This window comes from Carcharhinus amblyrhynchos, chromosome 25, assembly GCF_965287045.1.
Source record: "Carcharhinus amblyrhynchos chromosome 25, sCarAmb.v2.hapA, whole genome shotgun sequence".
Lineage (NCBI taxonomy): Eukaryota > Metazoa > Chordata > Chondrichthyes > Carcharhiniformes > Carcharhinidae > Carcharhinus > Carcharhinus amblyrhynchos.
Genome location: NC_137348.1, coordinates 12141418 through 12155328, shown reverse-complemented (window position 1 = coordinate 12155328; position 13911 = coordinate 12141418). Strand labels below are relative to the sequence as shown.

At 41.7% G+C, this 13911-nt stretch overlaps 2 protein-coding genes across 6 annotated transcripts in view; one reads left to right on the top strand and one right to left on the bottom strand.

Moving 5' to 3' along the window:
- LOC145358184 (kynurenine--oxoglutarate transaminase 1-like) overlaps positions 1–13911 on the top strand; it is a 247401-nt gene that overhangs the window by 178747 nt on the left and 54743 nt on the right. The window lies entirely within an intron of this gene.
- lrrc8aa (leucine rich repeat containing 8 VRAC subunit Aa) overlaps positions 1–13911 on the bottom strand; it is a 59409-nt gene that overhangs the window by 20201 nt on the left and 25297 nt on the right. The window contains exon 3 of one of the 5 annotated variants that reach the window (XM_080211949.1): positions 10918–11096. The exons of the other annotated variants lie outside the window; for them this stretch is intronic. The gene's annotated coding sequence lies outside the window, so the exon portion shown is untranslated. The remainder of the gene's footprint in view (positions 1–10917; positions 11097–13911) is intronic. 5 annotated transcript variants of the gene reach the window in all.

The following is a 13911-nucleotide window of genomic DNA, read 5'->3' as shown; positions in this document are numbered from 1 at the left end:
GGGTGGGGGTGTTGTTTGGATTGAAGGGGGCTGGGTCAGAGGAGTGCAATGGTTAGCTTAGGTAAGGGAATAGCCGGGTTCAGGAATTGCTATTGGTAGAGGGGTGGAGAATGCCAGGGGTGGGGGGGTGTTCTCTGGAGGCCTTGGTCAGGGTCTTTAATACAGTACTCTGAAGTTTGAAATCCTTTTTTCCTTCTAACTTTCAGAGTAATTTGCAATGTAAAACTGGCAGATCCATCCAAACTTGGAGATTCAAATCAGATGGTTCCCAGCCCAATACAATTGTTCAGGGGAAGTTAGCCCTTCTGGACAATTGCCAAGTAGACCCTAAGGATTTCCAAAGGGGGATTTCCACACGCACCTTTGGGTTATCCCCCCAATGCAACGCACAGGAGCCAGAAGTTATGGTCCAATGTTTCTCATTGCACCAACTGCGGTTCCAACTCTGGTCTACCATGCATTGCTCTCTCTGTCCATCATACTAATTAGTGGCAAAACTTGCAACCATTTTGCTCCCACCATTCTGTAGTGCTCTGCCTAAACCCCTTTACTTGATAATAGTCCCCAGTTATGGAGAGTGATTGCAATGATTCAGTTTAGAATCATCCAGCAATGGAGATTGGGACAACCTCCAAGACCGACTAGTCAAAGCACAGCCAATTGTTTAGTTAGGGAGCAAAAACACTTTTCTGCCCAATGTTTGCCCAAATTGAGAAACTGAAAACAAATATTGTATACTTTTAAAAATAAAAATGAAACACTTATTGGTCCCTTAACAATACAAAATAGTGGACAGGTAATACAAATCTTTAAATGCTTGGATATCATAAATTAAATACTTGTACTCTGCTCTTCATGGTCTTTAGTACTTCACTGAATGCGAATGCACATTGATTTCAAAGCCAAATTTGTTTCCAGCAACACATTTAACACCTTAAATGGCTTGATGCATGGCATACTCCAATGTCAATTTTCCCTTTTAACATTAATTTTCTGTGCCTCTCTTCAACCATCCTCACATCATTCAGCATTCTCTTACAGAGGGCAGCAAGTAACCCAGGCTTCAGTAACAAACCAATGGAAAATGGACAAAGTCAGCCAAGAACCACTCTTGGTATGTGACTTCCATCCTTTTCTCAAGCAAGGGAGGTCAGTGTGGTCTGGTTGATACAAGCTGGCACCTATACAAAGGTAATGATATCCCACATTGGGTTTCGAGTATATATCCTAGGCTGTTACTCCAGCGAAGTACTGAGAGGGTGCTGCATTGTCAGAGATGCTATGCTTTGGATGAGGTATTAAGTCAAATTCCTTAAGTTCAAGAGGTTATTAAAAATGTCATGGCATACTTTGTCGAGAACAACAGAATCCTCCTGCTTTTTCAGCAACATTCCATTCCAAACCAATGAATCTAAATTGATTAACCATCTGTGGTTTTTGGAATCTTAGGTCATATATAATCATGTTTATGGACTCAAACATCAACTCATGACCTTTGGTCTAAAAAACATAATTTTTCCAGATACCTCATGTTGACCATAGATTTTCAGGGATCAAATGGTGTCATAATTATTAATTACTTATCAGTAATGATTACAGTTCATTAATTTAAAAGTCATATGCGGTAGCCTTTAGATCTCCCCTCCACCAATCCTAGTGGCAATCTCCAGGCCAGATAAACAAGACTAATGGGTACCACATGATCTATGCATGGGAGAAAGAATAACAAATATACTGTTCAAAAGAGAAAAGAGTGGCAGACGTGGTTAATGATCACATTATCACTTGCAGAGCCATCCTACTCTACTCCCTCAGAGAAGCAAAGAAAGATGGCACTCCAGAATTCAACATCACCGCTGGGTAGGTTCATGAAAAGATATGATTTGGTATTTCATCAGAAAACAAAAATTTCACATTGTCTGCCACTTGAACCTGATAAAACTATCAAATCCCAAAGCTTTTACATCCGAAAGAGAGGAGTGCGTGCATTGAATGGCCTGCATTGAAAATGTGGATGAAACACCAATGAACTTTAAGATGCCATCAAAGAAGCCTGTTATCAAAATAAATAAAAAAGTGTCCTTGTAAAGATGTGGGCCACATTTTGTTTTTTTAAAAATTATTTATTCATGGGATGTGGGCTTTTCTGGCTTGGCCAACATTTATTGTCCATTCCTAATTGTCTTTGAGAAGGTGGTGGTGAGCTGCATTCTGGAACCGCTGCAGTACAGGTGTCATAGGAACACCTACAGTGCTGTTATGAAAGGAGTTCCAGGATTTCGACCCAGTAGCCGTGAAGGAATGCGGATACAGTTCCAAATCTAGATGGTGCATTATTTGGAGGGTAATTTGCAGGTGGTGGCAAACCATGCATCTGTTGCCCTTGTCCTTCTAGGGTTTGGAAGGTGCTGTTGAAGACGCCTTGGTGAGTTGCTACAGTGCATCATGTAGATGATACACACAGCTGCTACTGTGTGTCAATGAAGGAGAGACTGAATATTTGTGGATGGGGTGTCAATCAGGCAAGCAAGCTGCTTTGTTCTGGATGGAGTCAAGCTTCTTGAGTGTTGTTGGAACTGAACTTTTATAGGCAAGTGGAGAGTATTCCATTGCATTCCTGATTTTGATTTTAGATGGCAGACAAGCTTTCGGTACCCACAGGATATTGATAGTGGGGTTTCTGGTGATGGTAATGCCATTGAATGTCAATGGGAGATGGTTAGATTCTCCCTTGTTGAAACGGTCATTGCTTGGCACTTGTGAGGTGCAAATGTTACTTGCCACTTATCAGACCAAGTCTGAATATTATCCAGGTCTTGGTGTATATGGCCATAAGAGTGCTTCAGTATCTCAGGAGTTGTAAATGATGCTGAACGTTGTGCAATCATCCACAGACATCCCCTCTTCTGACTCTATGATGGAGGGAAGGTCAGTGATGAAACAGGTGAAGATAGCTGGGCATAGAACACTACCCTGAGGAACTCAAGTAGTAATGTCCTGGGACTGAGATGATTGATCTCCAGTGACTATAACCATTTTTCTTTATAAAAGCAAATTACTGTGGATGCTGGAATCTGAAACCTGAAACCAAAAGAGAAAATGCTGGAAAATCTCAGCAGGTCTGGCAGCATCTGTAAGGAGAGAAAACTACTGATGTTTTGAGTCCAGATGACATTTTGTCAAAACTAAAAGGCATAGGCCTTTTAGTCAACCACCTTGCTGTTGATCTGGAATCGGTTGAAGGCCAGACCATGTACAAATGGCAGATTTTCTTCTCTAAAGGGCACTAGGCCTGATGCCTTTTGACAAATGGTCGCCTGGACTCGAACTTTACTTTCCTTACAGATTCTGTCAGACCTGCTGAGATTTTCCATCTTTCTTTATGTTAGGTGTTCCTCCACTGATTTTGGTTTCATTAGGGCTCCTTGATGCCACAGTTGGTAAAATGCAGCCTTGACGTCAAGGGCAGTCACTCTCATCTCATCGCTGGAGTTCAGCTCTTTTGTCCACGTTTGAGCCAAAGCTGTAACGAGGCCCTGGCAGAGCCCAAACTGTGTGTCACAGAACAGGTTATTGCTGAGTAAGTGCCACTTGGTTGCACTGCCAATAACACTTCCATCATTTTGCCAATCAAGAGCTCAGTGATGTGGCAGTTGGCCAGGTTAGATTTGTCCTTTTTTTGTGGGCAGGACATATATGGGCAATTGCTGGGTAGATGCCAGTATTGTAGATATATTGGAACAGCTCGGCTAAAGGGCATGGCAAGTTCTGGTGCACAGGTCCTTATTGTTGGAATGTTGTCAGGGCCATAGCCTTTGCAATACGCAATGGCTTCAGCCATTTCTTAATATCTTAATTGGTTGAAGACTGGCATGAGGAAGCGGAAATGAACCATCTTGTATGGAAGTTGGTGATATTCAAGCAAAATAACTCTCCATAAAGAGAAATTTCAGAATTGTTGTCATCCATGCTCATGAGAAAGGCTGGATCGATGAAATCAGTTGCAAGAAATGGATGATGAAGATGAAGGAAACTAGGAATATTCATACAATGAAGTTACACAATTAAGTGATTAGTTAGGTGATTGAAATGGAGATCAGAGCGATTCCGAAGGATATCAATGTGAATCGTTCTAATTATTTCATTTCTTTGCATTGATGAAATCTCTATAGTTCATACATTTATAAAATAAATACATGTTAATAATTAATACAAATCCACTGGTGTTGTTTATTTTACTTTATTCCATTGTGATGATTTTTATGGATTTCTCTTTTCCGTGTCAAGCACATATGTTAACCCCTTGAAAACATTACCCATGTAAAAGTTGATCCCATGTCTTTTGGCCTAAAAAAATGGTCTTGACTTGTACATGAGAATATCTGGTATAATAAATTGGCTGTTCCACAAACGTTGCTCCACTTAAAAGTAACTTGTTGTACGTGAAGCACTTTGGGATGTTTTGGCAGATTGGTAGTACGTTGCCACAATCCAAAGTTTTTTAAAATTATTTTATGTGATGTGGGTGTCACTAGCAAGGCCAGCATTTGCTATCAACAGGTCATTTCAAACAGCAATTAAGTCAACCACATTGCTGTTGATCAGCTGTCACTTGAAGGCCAGACCGCATACAAATGGCAGATTTTCTTCTCCAAAGGGCATTAGTGAACCAGATGGGTTTTTACAATAATCAATGATAGTTGTCATGGTCACTATTACTATAAGACTATAAAACATAAGAGCAGAATGGGCCACTCGGCCCATCAAGTCTGCTCCACCATTCAATCATGGTTGATATTTTTCTCATCCCATTCTCCTGCCTTTTCCCCATAATGCCTGACACCCTTATTAATCAAGAACCATCTACCTCTGTCTTAAATACACTCAATGACTTGGCCTCCACAGCCTTCTGCGGTAAAGAGTTCCACAGCTTCACCATTCTCTGGCTGAAGAAATTCCTCCTCATCTCTGTTCTAAAGGATCGTCCCTTTAGTCTGAGGTCGTGCCCGCTGGTTCTAGTTTTTCCGACTAGTGGAAATATCCTCTCCACGTCCACTCTATCCAGGCCTCACAGTATCCTGTAAAATTTCAATAAGATCCCCCCTCATCTTTCTAAACTCCAAAAAGTACAAACCTAGAGTCCTCAACTGTTCCTCATATGACAAGCTCTTCATTCCAGGGATCATTCTTGTGAACCTCCTCTGGACTCTTTCCAAGGCCAGCACATCCTTCCTTAGATACAGGGCCCAAAACTGCTCACAATACTCCAAATGGGATCTGACCAGAATCTTAAAAAGGTCTCAGAAGTACAGCCCTGCTCTTGGATTCTAGCCCTCTCGACATGAATGCTAACATTGCATTTGCCTCCCTAACTGCTGACTGAACCTGCACGTTAACCTTAAGAGAATCTTGAACAAGGATTCCCAAGTCCCTTTGTGCTTTTGATTTCCTAAGCATTTCCCCCATTTAGAAAATAATCTGTCTCTATTCCTCCTTTCAAAGTGCATAACCTCACACTTTTCCACATTGTATTCCATCTGCCAATTCTTTGTCCACTCTCCTAACCTGTTCAAGTCCTTCTGCAGCCCACCTGCTTCCTCAACACTACTGTCCCTCTATATATCTTTGTATCATCTGCAAACTTAGCAATAGTGCCTTCAGTTCCTTTATCCAAATCGTTAACATATATTGTAAAAAGTTGTCGTCCCAGCATCAACTCCCAAGGCATACCACTAGTCACTGGCTGCCATCCTAAAAAAGACCTCTTATCCCCACTCTCTGCCTCTTGCCAGTCAGCCAATCCTCCATCCATACCAGGATTTACCCTTAACACCCTTACTTAACAGTCTCTTATGTGGCACCTTGTCAGACGCCTTCCAGAAATCTAAATAAATCACGTCCACTGCTTCTCTTTTGTCTAAATTCCTTGTTACCTCCTCAAATAACTCTAACAGACATGATCTCCTCTTGACGAAGCCCTGCCGACTCAGTCCTGTTTAATTATGCACTTCCAAGTACTCCACGATCTCATCTTTAATAATGGACTCTAATATCTTGCCAATGACTGAAGTCAGGCTAACCGGACTATAATTTCTGTCTGCTGTCTCATAGAAATCATAGAAACCCTACAATGCAGAAAGAGACCATTTGGCCAATCGAATCTGCACCGACCACAATCCCACTCAGGTTGTACCTCCATATCCCTAAATATTTACCTGCTAATCCCTCTAACCTATGCATCTCAAGACACCAAGGGGCAATTTAAGCGTGGCCAATCAACCTAACCCGCACATCTTTGGACTATTGGAGGAAACCGGAGCACCTGGAGGAAACCCACGCACACCTGAGGAGAATGTGCAACCTCCACACAGACAGTGACCCAAGCCGGGAATCAAGCCCAGGTCCCTGGAGCTGTGAAGCAGCAGTGCTAACCACTGTGCTACCGTGCTACCTCTTCTTAAACAGCGGTGTTACATTAGCTACTTTCCAGTCCTCTGGGCCTCCCCCAGCCTCTAATGATTCCTGAAAGATCACCACCAATACCTCCACAATTTCCATAGCTATCTCTTTTAGATTGTAGTCCATCCAGTCCTGGTGATTTACCCACCTTCAGACCTTTCAGTTTCTCCAGAATCTTGTCCTTAGTGATGGTCACTATATTCAGTTGTGCCTCCTGATTTTCCTGGAGCTTTTGCATTCCACTGGTGTCTTCCACCGTGAAGTCTGATGCAAAGTAACTATTCAGTTCCTCTGCCATTTCTTTGTTTCCTATTATTACTTCTCCAGCCTAATTTTCCAATGGTCCAATGTCTATTTTTGCCTTTCTCTCACCTTTTATGTATTGAAAAAAACTTTTCCTATCTTCTTTTATATTACTAGCTGGCTTACACTCATATTTCATCTTCTCCCCCCTTATTGCTTTTTTAGTTGTCCTCTGCTCCCTTTCAAAGGCTCCTCAACCCTCTGGCTTCCCACTAATCCTTGCCTCTTTGTATGCTTCTTCTTTTGCTTTTATGCTGTCCTTGATTTCCCTCGTTAGCCACGGATGCCTCGTCCTCCTCTTAGTATGTTTCCTCTTGCTTGGGATGAATTTCTGCTATGCCTCCCAAATAGCCCTCAAAAGTTCCTGCCACTGCTGTTCCACTGTCTTCCCTGCTAGACTCCCTTTCCAATCAACTCCGGCCAGCTCTTCTCTAATGTCTTTGTAGATACCTTTATTTAATTGTAATACCGTTACATCTGATTCCAGCTTCTCCCTCTCAAACTGCAGGGTAAATTCTATCATATTGTGGTAACTGCTCCCTAAGGGTTCCTTCACCTAAGTTCCCTATCAAGTCTGCCTCATTACGCATCATCAAATCTAGAATTCTTTGTTCCCTAGTAGGCTCTGTCACAAGCTGCTCTGAAAAACCATCTCTCAGACATTCTACAAATTTGTTTTCTTGGGATCCACTACCTACCAGATTTTCCCAGTCCACTTGCATTCTGAAGTCCCCCATAATTATTGTACTATTGCCTTTTTTATATGCCTTTTCTATCTCCTGATTTATTTTCTGCCCCATATCCTGACTACTACTAGAGGGCCTGTACATAACTCCCATCAGCATCTTTTTACCTTTGTGATTTCTCAACTCTCACAGAGATTCTATACCTTCTGATCCTATATTACTTCTTACTATCAATTTAACTTCATTCCTTACCAACAATGAAACCCCGGCCCCTTTGCCCATCTGCCTGTCCTTTTGATAGGACACATATCCTTGGATATTTAAATCCCAGCCCTGATCCCCTTACAGTCTCTGTGATGCCAATTTCAATATGTACAAGAAGCTCATTTACCTGTTCCGTATACTATGCGCATTTAGGTACAACACCCTCAGTTCTGCATTGACCACCTGCCTTCTCATACTTGTCACCGCCTGAGGTTAGATTCCTGCCGTCTTCTATACTCTCTGTTCTATTAACTGGTCTAGAAGCTTTACTAACTTCTCTTGAGCCCTCAGTTCCGTTAGCTCATCATTAACCTGCACTTCTATTTTCTCCTTTAACTTTGATTTTCTAATTATCTAACTATATCTAATTGATTTTCTAATTATCTAATTTTCTAACTATACTGAGACTAGCTTTATATTCCAGATTTATTAATCGAATTTAAATTCCTCCCTCGTTTCATCGTTTACTTTTTTTTGCTTCATTTTTTTCAGACTATGGGGAGACGTGGGTTTATTACACCACAACAGACGATTTAGTCTGGTCACTCATTGGGAGCTGGGCCTGCTTCTAGAGTCACAGTGTGGCTTTCGCAAAGATCATGGGACTACTGACATGATTTTTGCTGTGCGCCAACTTCAGGAGAAGTGTCAGGAGCAGAATCGCGAGCTCTACACAATCTTTGTTGACTCGCGAAAGCCTTCGACACTGTAAGCCAACAAGGCCTATGGGGGATCATGTCAAAGTTTGGTTACCCTCCCAAATTCATTCAGATGATACACCAGTTCCATGATGGCCAGAGTACTGGATGGCGGAGAATCCTCTGAGGCATTTGCAGTCACTAATGGCGTCAAACAGGGCTGTGTGCTCGCACCCGCACTGTTCAGCATGACGTTTACTGCCATGCTGAATGATGCCTTCCAGGACAGTGTTGCTGGAATCAGCCTCAAGTACAGAGTGGATGGAAAGCTCTTTAACGTGGAGGAGACGTCAAGCTATTACCAAAGTGAAAGAGACTGTTCTGAGAGATTTCCTCCTTGCCAATGACTGCGCCCTGTATGCTGGTTCACAGCCAGAGATGCAAGTCAGTATGGACGAATTTTCCATGGCTTGTGACAACTTTGGACTCACCATCAACATTAAAAAGACCGAAGTCATGCACCAGCTTGCTCCTCATGCACCATACACAGAACCCATAATCACAATCAAAGGGCAGAAACTACAGGCAGTGGACCAGTTCACTTACCTTGGCAGCACGCTCTCCCAAGCAGTGACTATTGATACAGACATTAACTGCAGAATAGCAAAGGCAAGTTCTGCTTTCGGTAGACTGCACTCCACTGTATGGGAACGTCGAGGAGTCAGCCCAGCAACAAAACTGAAGGTCTACAGCGCCACGGTACTCACTACCCTCCTGTATGCCTGTGAAACGTGGACTGTGTATCAAAGGCATGCAAGACAGCTCAATCATTTCCACATGACTTGTCTTCGCAGAATATTACGCATCCGATGGCAAGACAAAGTACCAGACACTTAAGTTCTCTGTAGAGCAAGTCTACCATCAGTCCACACACTGCTGATGAGTGTGCAGATCCGGTGGGCAGGTCATATTATCCGTATGTCAGACAAGCGCATACCCAAGCAGCTCCTTTTTGGGGAACTCTCTGTTGGAAGACGCTCGCATGGATGGCAGAAGAAACGTTTCAAAGACACACTCAAGGCCTCCCTGAAGTTGCTTGACATTGACACAACTACCTGGGAAACGCTGGCACAAAACCACCCTACCTGGTGCTGCCTCATCCACAAAGGCTGTCAAGCTCACAAAGCAAGGTGTATTGCTGAAGCACAACTTAGGCACAAGCTGCGCAAATCCAGAGCCACCAGTGCAACAACTACAGTGTCTACACAAGTCTGTCCAATATGTGCCAGTAAGAAGCCTGCCAACACCAGGTTTAAGTCCAACGCCAGCGTCTCTACATCATGATAATATGTGCCAGGACATTCCATGTTCGAATTGGCCTGATCAGTCATCTTCGGACACACTGCAACCAGCTTCAAAATGACTAATGATGTCGAGGTCCTCATCGATGACGATGGATGAACAACAACAACACAACAAAGCTATCTGAAGTGGCTGCACCATAGTTGTTCTTAAAGCTACTACTCCAAACAGTGTTCTATGGTGGGAAGAATTATAACGTGTAGCAAGTGTATATTGCTTTGAAGATCTTACTTTAACTTCATCTGAATATTTAGGTGAAACTTACACAGGTGCGCAACCTAATGGCTGAATTTCACAGGATATACCTGGGGGACTTCTTTTATCTTTATTCATGGGATGTGGGCGTCGCTGACTAGGCCAGCATTTATTGTCCATCCCTGAGAGCATTTAAGAGTCAACCATACTGCTGTGGATCTGGAGTCATATTAGGCCAGGCCAGGTAAGATCAACAGATTTCCTTCCCTAAAGGACATTAGTGAACAAGATGGGTTTTAACAACAATTGACAATGGCTTTCAATTCCAGATTTTGAATTGAATTTAAGTTTCATCATCTGACATGATGGGATTTGAACCAGGTCCCTAGAGTCTGGGTCTGTGGATTACCAGTCCAGTGACAATACCACTACGCCACTGCTTTTCCCACTGGCCAACCCAGTGAATCAGAAGAGGTCCTTTCACCTCTGGGACTTGTACACAAATTCAGTCCTGACTGATGGGATGAAAATTTCCTGTCTGTAAGGGTCCCATGTGAAATGGATTTAGTCAGTCTCAAACCACTTCCTCTTTGGCAGAAAGCCACAGCACAACACAGTTAATTAGCAATGTTAGTTACAAAGGCTACAGCTGGTGTGGGAAATGGAAAAATAGAGGGTAGAAATCAAGTTGAAGAATAGGGTGTACTTCACAACAATTTAGTTTTAAATGGTTTAAACAAAATAATAGGAAAGATGTTTCCTTTTCAGTAACAGAAGTCTGGCAAATTGCTCTGTCATTTCAGTGTCTATCTAGTAGGCTCCAAGTATATTCAAACACACCCATTCTCCTGAGAGAATCAAGGAATGAATCACACAGCTGGTGAGAATGATAACAAAGGTCTCTCTCACTCTCTCTCTCATATAGCACTGGTCTCCTGGAGGCTGGAATAAGTTCAAGTGTAAGCTATTTGCAACAACAGATTTCAGTAAACACATTCAGTTTAACTTACCAGAACTTTTTACAACTGAAAAGGCCTTCAGATTCTTTTTCAAAGTGAAAGACAATCCTAAGATCACCATTTTCCCATGATTGAAGTACAGCTCAAGGTCTCAATTACACAACTGTGCACTTTTGTAGCTTGGCTCGCAGGAAAAACTGTCCCAATTTAGATGATGCAGAGGTTTTATTCTGACAATAGATGGGAGAAAAGTTAACGCCACCTCCCCTTTTCAGATTTGTATCTTGAACCTAGAGTAGAGTAAATATGTGATAAAAGCATTGAGCCACCATTATTTTACTGTACATGAAATTGCCACCTGGCTATAGAGATTAATAGTATTGCAGTACCAGATTTCACAAGTCCTCTCATACACTCAAGAATATAAAGTTGGAGATCATTCTCATATAACATTCAGCAATGTAATTCTAAGAACACAATAAACTATTACATATACATATGTTTATGAAGTAAAGAACTGAGAAATTGCACTCTTGAAAATTTAATTCTTCTCTACACAGTAACTTCCCATTATCAGCATCCAGCACCATACAACAAACCTGTCCCACAAACAAACGCACAGCAAATGAAAGCTGATGTGGTTGGAAAAAAGTATTAAGAGTTTCTTCAACAATTTCCAATTCACACCATTAATCAAGAAATCCTAATACTCTACAACTAAATGCAACAAACAGCAAGACAATAATAAGCAATGCTGTGAAGATTTACCCAAAATAAACATTAAAATCAAAACCAAACTAATGGTTAAATGTACAAATGAGTAGAGCCTAATATGAGACATCAGCATTAATGACACTATTATGTAACACACCTTTAAATTTGTCAATACAAAGACACGGCAACAGTTGCTTAGATGGATAAGTTTCTCTATTAGTGAGGATCAAAGCTCTAATAACAATTCTTCTGCTAATTCAATCTAGCCTTAGCTGCCAAGACTTCACTTCAATAAATGGAGCCAGATTTTCCCACACAGAACATTCAGTGTGACCAGTCAAGATTCAGTGCCCAAGCAACAACATGCTATTGTGTGTTGCATAGCCCTTGGCTCACTGAATGGAAATAGACACATTAACCACCCCAACCCCAAAACTCAGCAGTACCCATCATACTCAACTGCAGCAGAAAAAAAAGTGCTGATATAATTTCAAGGCATAATTTCAATAAGCTAGGAAGATGTAATGATCATAGAATCCCTACAGTGCAGAAGGCGGCCATTTGGCCCATTGAACCTGCACTGAGAACAGTCCCACCCAAGCCCTATCCCCGCTATGCCATGTATCTACTCTGTTAGTTAGTCCCTGACGCTAAGGGTCAATTTAGCATAGCCAATCAACCAAAACTGCACATCTTTGGAGTGTGGGAAGAAACCAGAACATCTGGAGGAAACTCACACAGACACGGGGAGAATGTGCAAATTCCATACAGGCAGTGACCCAAGGCCAGAATTACTGTGAGGCAGCAGTGCTAACCACTGTGCCACATTAAAAATGTACAATCTACTAAGCTTACAGAACCATAAAAAGAATTTTAGGAAGAAAATGATTTGCCAAAAGGTAATATTTTTAGAAACAAAAAAAGTGTAAGTGCAGCTATAGAATATTTTATATCAACAACAGTATGTGACTGCAAAAGCCAGTGTACTACACTCAGGAGCAGATTAGAAATTACAGGCAACCTATGTTCCTGCTTCAACCTGCGAGCCCAAATCTGATGTCTTACCTCAATGTACAGCACACATATATAATAAAATTACTGACCAGACACAGATAGTTCCTTATTAGACTTGAAGAAAATGGCCCTTCTCTTAAGAGTACAATAGTTCACATTTCGATCGAATAATTAACCATGTTAAAAAGAAATACATTTTAGGGCCATTCTTTACACTTCCTCTCCTCCCCGACAACCTTTTTCTCTACTTCTGGTCTCTCTGAACCATTCGACTCCAGTTGCTGGCACGTAAGTGACTCCCACATCTCTGCAACTTTGCCACTGTTGAAGAATATAACTGTGATCCATGGTTGACTCTACAATTTTCACTTCCTCTCTAGCATCAGATGACCTGCACGCATTGCCTCCCACACAGAGCTACTAATCCAGACTGGGAACTCAGATCTGCGTCTTACTGTTCTGTGCGATTCTCTGTACCGTGTCAATCTATTCTTTAACTCCCTTGACTCTAAAAGGGCAGGGCACAGAAGTCATTTTAAGGTCAAATATTTATAAACAGCATAATTTAAAACATTTAAACTGATGAAACAGATGCAACAACTATGTTACAGTCATTTCTGCCTACCCAGAATTGTACACAGCAACTAGCACAGCTCTATGAAGGAAAAACTTCAAAGTTGACAATTGTTTGTTACAGGGAAAACTATTCTAGTAAAAGTAAACACAATTTATTATTCAGGGATTCATTTATTATAGTCACTGCAAAAACATTGCTCAATAAGTATATAATCAATTGTGGTTTTAATTTGCTGAGTTACCTTTATAGCATTCAAACCACTTCACCTAATAACTGGGGGCATTTTTAAATATTCCAGAGGCCCGCAAAAGATTTTGAGGTGGTGTCATCCCAGAAACAGCCACTGCTGTAATGTTAACCCTGACCCATTCTGTAAACTAAAGTCTGAAAATGACTAACTGGATGAACAGATGTGTTTGAGTGCGTTGGGAAGAAATGTGCTGTCTTCCTGCATTCCTGATTCAGTTACATCCCAGTGTAGTCCTGAGCCCCAAATTTAACTATTACATTAGGGACAGCCCAAATCACACGTCAGAGCCAGGTTACACTGACACACTGGTCACAATGTTAAAGCTACTGTGAAACTTTTCCTATAACAGAGGATGACTGTTCCTTAAACAGTACAAATTCTGCTCCTTTCCATGGCCAAGAGTGTTTCTCCAGCAAGTAGCAGGGTCACAGAAAGATAAGATGGCGAATGGAATGGGCAGACAAGTGGCAGAAACAGTTCAACATGGATA